This window comes from Polyodon spathula, chromosome 4, assembly GCF_017654505.1.
Source record: "Polyodon spathula isolate WHYD16114869_AA chromosome 4, ASM1765450v1, whole genome shotgun sequence".
Taxonomy (NCBI): Eukaryota; Metazoa; Chordata; class Actinopteri; order Acipenseriformes; family Polyodontidae; genus Polyodon; species Polyodon spathula.
Genome location: NC_054537.1, coordinates 74,335,618 through 74,343,117, shown reverse-complemented (window position 1 = coordinate 74,343,117; position 7,500 = coordinate 74,335,618). Strand labels below are relative to the sequence as shown.

Here is a 7,500-nt window from a genome sequence, read left to right as displayed (position 1 = left end):
TACTTCTGCCTTGAAAGAGACAGTAAGCCTGGATCATTCAAATGTAAGTTTTTCATTTTTTTTTTTTTTTTTTATGGGACTATTCTGTACATATACAAATACATTACTTATACATTTAAAACATATACCAGTATGTGAATTCATGTAATTTCAATATACAGTATGTATAAAAAATGTATATTATACTTTCAGGGGATTTTAGATCTCTCTGTTGATAGTAATACATAAACTGAAATGTGAACTGATGTGTTTGTTTGTTTTTTTATTTTTTAAATAGATTACATTTTAATGTTCCAATAGTAACACAATCAGTTTTGGTATGACCATCTTCCAAATCTCTGTGATTTACTTGCATTTAACGAGGGAAATATCAAAAGCAGATTAACAACCTGGTCTTTTTTTTCCCCCTGATATTTGTTGTGTGTGTTGCACAAAGAAAAGATGACCTGCTCCTGGTGAAGACAAAAATCCCCTTCAGATGAAGTTGTCTGCTCCTATTGTCTTTCATGTATTTCAGTATGATATAGCTGCTCAGCGTTCATCAAATCTATATCAATAGCAATTTACTAATATTAATATTAATCTGTCTCCCTGTGGATCTGATTTCCCAGGCAGAGTCTGTCATCTGGTTTACAACTCCCAGAGCCCTTAACTTAGCTGTCAATAAGGCTGACCGCTGTTCTTCGAGTATTGACAGTTATTAAAAATGACCTTGATGTAATTTCACGCCTGTCAAAACACAGGCCATATGCTAAGGATTATGAAAAGCCTCAATGAAAAAGTGTAACAGGGTGCTTCTGAGGTCTGCTTATGTGAAGTTTATTGGCTTTCTTTTATACTGAAACACTAGGGCTGCCCCTCTTTCACAGACCACTTGTATGCTAAAGGGAGTAATTGGAACAATTTAGTGCTCAGGGGGACTTCTCTAAGAGCTGTCATAACATATCATGATAATGGGTAATTTGCTGTAAAATATCATAGTCCACCTCTGTGGACCCTTGAACATGTTCAGCAGGGGCAAGACAGTAGCTCCGTCTGGACAGCCAGCCATTCAATTCTTGCTAATAAAATGACCTGTTAACAGCAATGGAGTTGCCATCTCAGTATTTGCTTTTAACGCTTTTGTCTTGTTTTCATGGTTTTCCACATTAACTCCGTAGTGTTCCATCATATTTTACTTTTCTTTAAAATATCATTCCTTTGGTGTCAGTTTATTAGTCTTTTGCATTTTTGCCTTTGGGGCTCTAAACATTTTCAGAAAGCAGACCTTGTGTAACAGTGTGTTTATTTAATTTAACAAAGGCAGTGTACATCAGACATCTTGGTGGGGGCACGTAGCTGTTGGTTCACAATCAACTCGCATGCAATCAGCTGCTGGCCAAGCAGTGATTGGTTACACCGGGGCACCAAGCTGATTGCAGGGAGGAGTTGGGTAGTACAAAGGGGACATAGCTACGCAAGTACGTCGCCTTGCACTAAAAATGTAACAGATGGCTGGAGCCTGTATTGTTTATTGTTTTGTTACTTTTGTGTTTTTGTGTTTTATAAATGAAGAGTGAGGACCCAGGAGCTGTCGCTTCACAGCCAGCAGTCAACCTTGAGCACTTCTTTGCACGGCACAACACACACGTGCACCACAAGTTGAGCATCCACACTTTCATGTACGGAGGACGCTGGATGGACAAAGTCCTTTGGATTATTATTATTATTATTATCATTAATATTTCAGGTTTTCTGGTAGAGAGGTAGATCATTTTGTTAATTAAAATAAAACATGGATCATTGTGGGAGAAATACTATTTGGATATTCACTTTGTTCCCCACACCACTTGCACCTGATGTCACTTGGTGTCAGTAGTGGGATGGAGATGGACTTGTTGGAGGCACAGGAGTGAAGACACCAGGAATCATTGGTGGCCATAATGGAGAGTATGCAAGTCATGTTCCTGGAGGCCAATCAGGGGAGGGAACCGATGACTGAACCAGCAGTGCCCCTACCGAGGACGGGGGTAGTGAAGATTTTGCTGAAGGATGACCCCAAGGCTTACCTGATTGCATTCGAAAGGCAGACAACATCAGCACAGTGGCCTTGGGAGAGGTGGGCTTCCCTCTTGGGCCCCAATTTGAACATTGAGGCCAAGGCAGCCTACCAAGCCCTGACACATGAACAAGCCCTGGTTTATGATTGAGTGAAGCAGGTCATTCTCCAGCACCTTGATATTACAGAGGAGACGCACCATCACCGGTTCCACGAGTACCAGCCACCCCCAAGACTGCGACCCCACGTAGTGGGGCAGCAGCTAGTAGATCATGTGACCCGGTGGCTCTGCCCCGGCACCAACAATGCAGAAAAATTGCCATTGAGCAGTTTATGAAGGTGCTGAGGCCGAACACCCAGAACTGGGTCACCTGGCATCGACTCACCAAGCTGGAGGCAGAAGTTTGATTTGCTGAGCGTTTGATTTGCTGCGTTGCCCACAGCTTCCTTGGTTGCCACCCCTGCTCCTCCCTCCAACCAACCCCAAACGACAGGCTCAAGGATGGGACGCCCACTGCATTTCATCCCCTCCCCCCCACGGATACATTTCTCATCTGTACCCCACAGATGGCCTTCCTCCACAACAGTGAAGAGCCCGGAATTATCTGACGGTGATGGAATGTGGTGTGGCCTCCCATTACATATTAACAGCACCAGATAAGTCCAGAGGTAATGATTGGGAGGGCCCTTGCATTGTTGATGTATGGGTTGGTGATGGGAGCACCCACACATTAGTGGACAGAATGTGGGCAAACTTTAATTGAAGAAGCTTTGTTGATGGGGGTACCTTGGTGGTCACACGGGGTCATGGTCATTTCCTGTATTCATAGGGATAACAAGGACTACCCCCATACTGCCTCTGATCTCAGTTCCATTTGAACGCAGTGCTATGGATATAGTGGGTCCATTGAGCCTGTCTGTCTCTGGATATACACACATTTTGGTAGTGGTAGATTACACGACCAGATATCCAGAGGCAGTACCATTGAGATTCACTAGTGTCGCAGCAATTGCTCGAGAGTTAGTGCAGATAATAACAAGAGTAGGAATTCCAAAAGAAATTCTCACTGATCACGGAAAGAACTTTATGTCACAATGTTTGAAGGAGATTAAAGCCATTCAAACCTTTGTTTATCATCCGCAGATGGACGGTTTGGTGGAATGTTTTAATCAGACTTTAAAACAGATGCTGAAGAGGTTTGTCAACCAGAAACAGAAGCATTGGGCTAAACTCCTCCGCTACCTGATGTTTGCAGTGAGAGAGAAAGGATTGATGCTGTGAATCTCCCTCGATCCGAAAGGTGCTGTTTAAGGTTGGTAGTACGCCTCCTCATAGATGGGTCGACTCAACGGTGGGCGGAAACAGGAAGTCAGGCATCTTGGTGGAGGCCAGAGCCTGTATTGTTTGTTGTTTTGTTATGTTCTGTTTTTGTGTTTTATAGAGGAAGAGTGAGCACCCAGGAGCTGTCGCTTCAGAGCCAGCAATCAACCCTGAGCACTTCCGTGCACAGCACAACACACACATGCACCATGATCCCCCGGAGTTGAGCATGCACAATTTCATGCACAGAGGATGCTGGACGGACAAAGTACTTTGGATTATTATTATTTCGGGTTTGCAAGCCCCTCATGTACCCCCCAAATACCATTGCTGGTAGAGGGGCAGATTATTTTGTTTATTAAAATAAAACACAGATCATTTGGGGAGAAATACTGTTTGGACATTCACTTTGTTCCCCACACTACTTGCACCTGATAACAGGCAGTTTTTGCTTTTGCTCTCTTTAAAAGGTGCTTGCTTCAGTAAAATGTTATACCTTTCTGTTATTGGTCTGAAAGCAAAGAAAACAATTTATAGAGTTAACATCTTTTTAGCTTGGGTTTATAAAAGGTACCAATCTTTCAATATGTACAACATTTTTTACAATAAAAAAATCAGTACAGGTAGTTAACATGTTATTTTTCACTATTAACCTTTTGCGGTCCTGTGTCGGACCAGGTCCGACATTACAATTTTCCCTTTCCAGTCCGAAGTTGGACCCTGTGCGACATCATCAAAAAGACATAAAGCACAGGTCTCTAGTTGTTTTTTCTCCGGAAAAAGACAAGAAAACCTTTCAAAGGCCGGATGAGACCAATTGAAATACGTCAATACACATAGCCCCTGCACCACAGAGATAACACGGACACAAACAAAGGAGATAGCTGTTTCTGCATCCAGCACTCAGAGAATATCACAGATATTTGCAGAGCTTTTTCAGATGTTTTACTCTGGAAAAAAAAAAGATTTTAAACAGTGTGTGTAAAATAAACAGCACATGTGATAATAAATTGGACCTGACACGCCTGACAAGCGATGAATAAATGGACCGCTAAGGGTTAAGTGAATGATTGATGATCGTTTAGCTCTAGCCATGATAATACTGCATAAATTGCAGTAATAAAGTACAAGGTCAAGTTCAAACAGCAAAACGTAGGCTTACGAGTACGTAATATGCGCAGTACAGACCACTGTGTGCCATTGCAGTGTGTGCGTAATAACAGGAAGTATGCACTATCAGAGTACGTACTAAAGGATAATTTATACAGGATTTAATACGATTTTATTCGGGTCCATGATACTGGTTCTTTATATGAGTGTGTACGTTATATCCCAGGCACGTTGTAAATGGGTTTGACTGTATATATATACAAGCTTTGCAAAAGTATTCAGACCCTTGACCAATTCTCTCATATTACCGAATTATAAATGGTACATTGAAATTTCGTTCTGTTTGATATTTTATTTTTAAACACTGAAACTCAGCATCAGTTATTTTAAGGTGGTTTTATGTTGGGAAATATTTTTAAGAAAAATAAAAAACTGAAATATCTTGCTTGCATAAGTATTCAACCCCCACACATGAATATTTGTTAGAGCCACCTTTCGTTGCAATAACAGCTTTAAGTCTTTTGGGGTAAGTATGTACCAGGTTTTCACACAGTGTCGGAGTGATTTTGGCACATTCTTCTTGGCAGATGTGCTCCAGGTTGTTCAGGTTGGTTGGACGACGCTTGTGGACCGCAATTTTCAAATAGTGCCACAGATTCTCAATGGGATTGAGATCAGGACTTTGACTGGGCCACTGTAGGACATTCACATCTTTGTGCTCGAGCCACTCCAATGTTGCATTGACCTTGTGCTTGGGATCATTGTCCTGCTGAAAGGTGAATTTCCTCCCAAGCTTCAGTTTTTTAATGGACTGAAGCAGATTCTCTTGCAGTATTTTCCTGTATTGTGCTCCATCCATTCTTCCTTCAGTTGTAACAAGATGGCTAGTCCCTGCTGATGAGAAGCAACCCCACAGCATGATGCTGCCACCACCATAATTCACTGTAGGGATGGTGTGTCTTGAGGCATGTGCAGTGTTAGGTTTGCGCCAAACATAGCGCTTTGAGTTTTGGCCAAAAAGCTCTAAATTGATCTCATCTGACCACAAAACCTTTTCCCACATCGCAGCTGGGTCACTCTCATGCTTTCTGGCAAACTCCAGACGTGCTTTCAGATGGTACATTTTGAGTAACGGCTTCTTTCTTGCCACCCTCCCATACAGGCCAGTGTTATGCAGAGCTCTTGATATGGTTGACTGGTGCACCATTACTCCACTCCCAGCCACTGAACTCTGTAGCTCCTTCAAAGTGATTGTTGGCCTCTCTGTGGCTTCTCTCACAAGTCTCCTTCTTGTTTAAGCGCTGAGTTTTGAGGGACAGCCTTTTCTTGGCAGTGCCTGGGTGGTGTGATGTAGCTTCCACTTCCTGATTATTGATCCAACTGTGCTCACTGGGATATCCAAACACTTGGATATTATTTTGTACCCTTTCCCTAATCTATACATTTGTATTACTTTATCTCTAACTTCTGTAAATGCTCTTTGGTCTTCATTTTCCTTCAGATTCACAGCCTTACCAATGATCCTTCAACAGTGGGGTTTTTATCCAGGAAATGTGACAGCAACTTTAATGATTCACAGGTGGAGGCCAATGGTAAGGTAATTGTGTCCTCGTTAGGGCAATTTCTTTCATCGGTGCAAACTGGGAGCTTCCACAGCACAGGGGTTGAATACTTATGCAAGCAAGATATTTCAGTTTTTTATTTTTCTTAAAAATATTTCCCAACATAAAACCAATGTCACCTTACAATAATTGATTCTGAGTTTCAGTGTTTAAAAATAAAATATCAAACAGAACGAAATTTCAATGTACCATTTGTAATTCGTGGGGCCAATTAGAAATTTATACTCTCTTAACCAATTGCAAAAACTTCCCGCGACTTTATATATATATTATAATATATATATATATTATATATGTATATATATATATCATATATATATATGAGTTTAGGTTTTAATATAAAGCAATAGTAGATCATTAGCTATGCAATAAGTGACATCACAAAGACATTAATAGATTTAAATAGAAATAAGTGAGTACAGTTACCATGACATCAAAAGCCTAGAAGTACCCCCAGCGTTTGTTTTCACAATCACTATGTGAATGACCATGGTAACATTTACAGTCGACTGAGGCTTTTACTGTAGCATATTCACACCAGAGCATTTTATAACATAATTATTTATGTTTTGTAAATGAAAATGTCACTTGAAAAAGTAGAGTACTTACTCAAAGGGCCATGCCTCTGTTAGACTAATAAACAGTTTAGAGCCAGCTCAGTCTCCTGTGGTAAGGAGTATTGTAGGAATGAGCCACCCATATGAATATTGTTCGCTCCACTCTTTGGCTTCTGATCAGCATGGCATCTCGTATACGTGTACCTCTTACTCCCTTACAGAAACATTCAGAGTCCCTGTCTCAGAAGCAGTTACACTAAGTTTAAAAACTACAGTTTTATAAATGAATATATTACATGTTTTCCTGTTTAAAAAAAAAAAAAAAAAAAAGCCTGGGAAAGTGTATTATAAAATTAATGAAAGCCTGCATTGGGAATTTTGTCAGAAATTTTACTGAAAGCCAAAGTAAAACAACCAACACCGATAGCAGTGCTAAACAGAGTTAAATTTAAAGAAATGTTGGTAAGTAAAAGGCAATATACAAAAAAGTCAACAGTATCCCTCTGCAGTGTTGTTCAATAAGGGACACAGAGTTATTTTATGTTACAAAACGATACAATAAAAAATACTGCTTCTAATGCACATTGGTAATTTGTATACACAAAGAAAATATTATTGACCCAATTGTTGTTGTTTTTTTTTAATAATTGCTATGAAAAACATGTAATGGCAGCAATAGAGTCTATTCACTTGTTAAGTTGTTTTAATATAAATTATATCACTTGGTCCCTGGGTGCTGGAGTTAAGATTTACTATATAACCAAATAGATACCAGTTTTGCCATGTTCGATTGTGAACACATTTCTCTTTTCCTATGTCTAAACTTTAATCAAGATCCTTTGTTTTGCTATG

General features: G+C 40.2%; 1 long non-coding RNA gene across 1 annotated transcript in view; it reads left to right on the top strand.

Moving 5' to 3' along the window:
- Positions 1 to 3,740, top strand: part of LOC121313864 — a 3,759-nt gene extending 19 nt beyond the window's left edge. Inside the window, exons 1-3 of the long non-coding RNA XR_005950061.1 lie at positions 1 to 43; positions 3,183 to 3,351; positions 3,481 to 3,740. The exon at positions 1 to 43 is cut by the window's left edge and continues 19 nt beyond it. This is a non-coding gene — a long non-coding RNA (uncharacterized LOC121313864). The remainder of the gene's footprint in view (positions 44 to 3,182; positions 3,352 to 3,480) is intronic.
- The last annotated feature ends 3,760 nt before the right edge of the window (positions 3,741 to 7,500 follow it).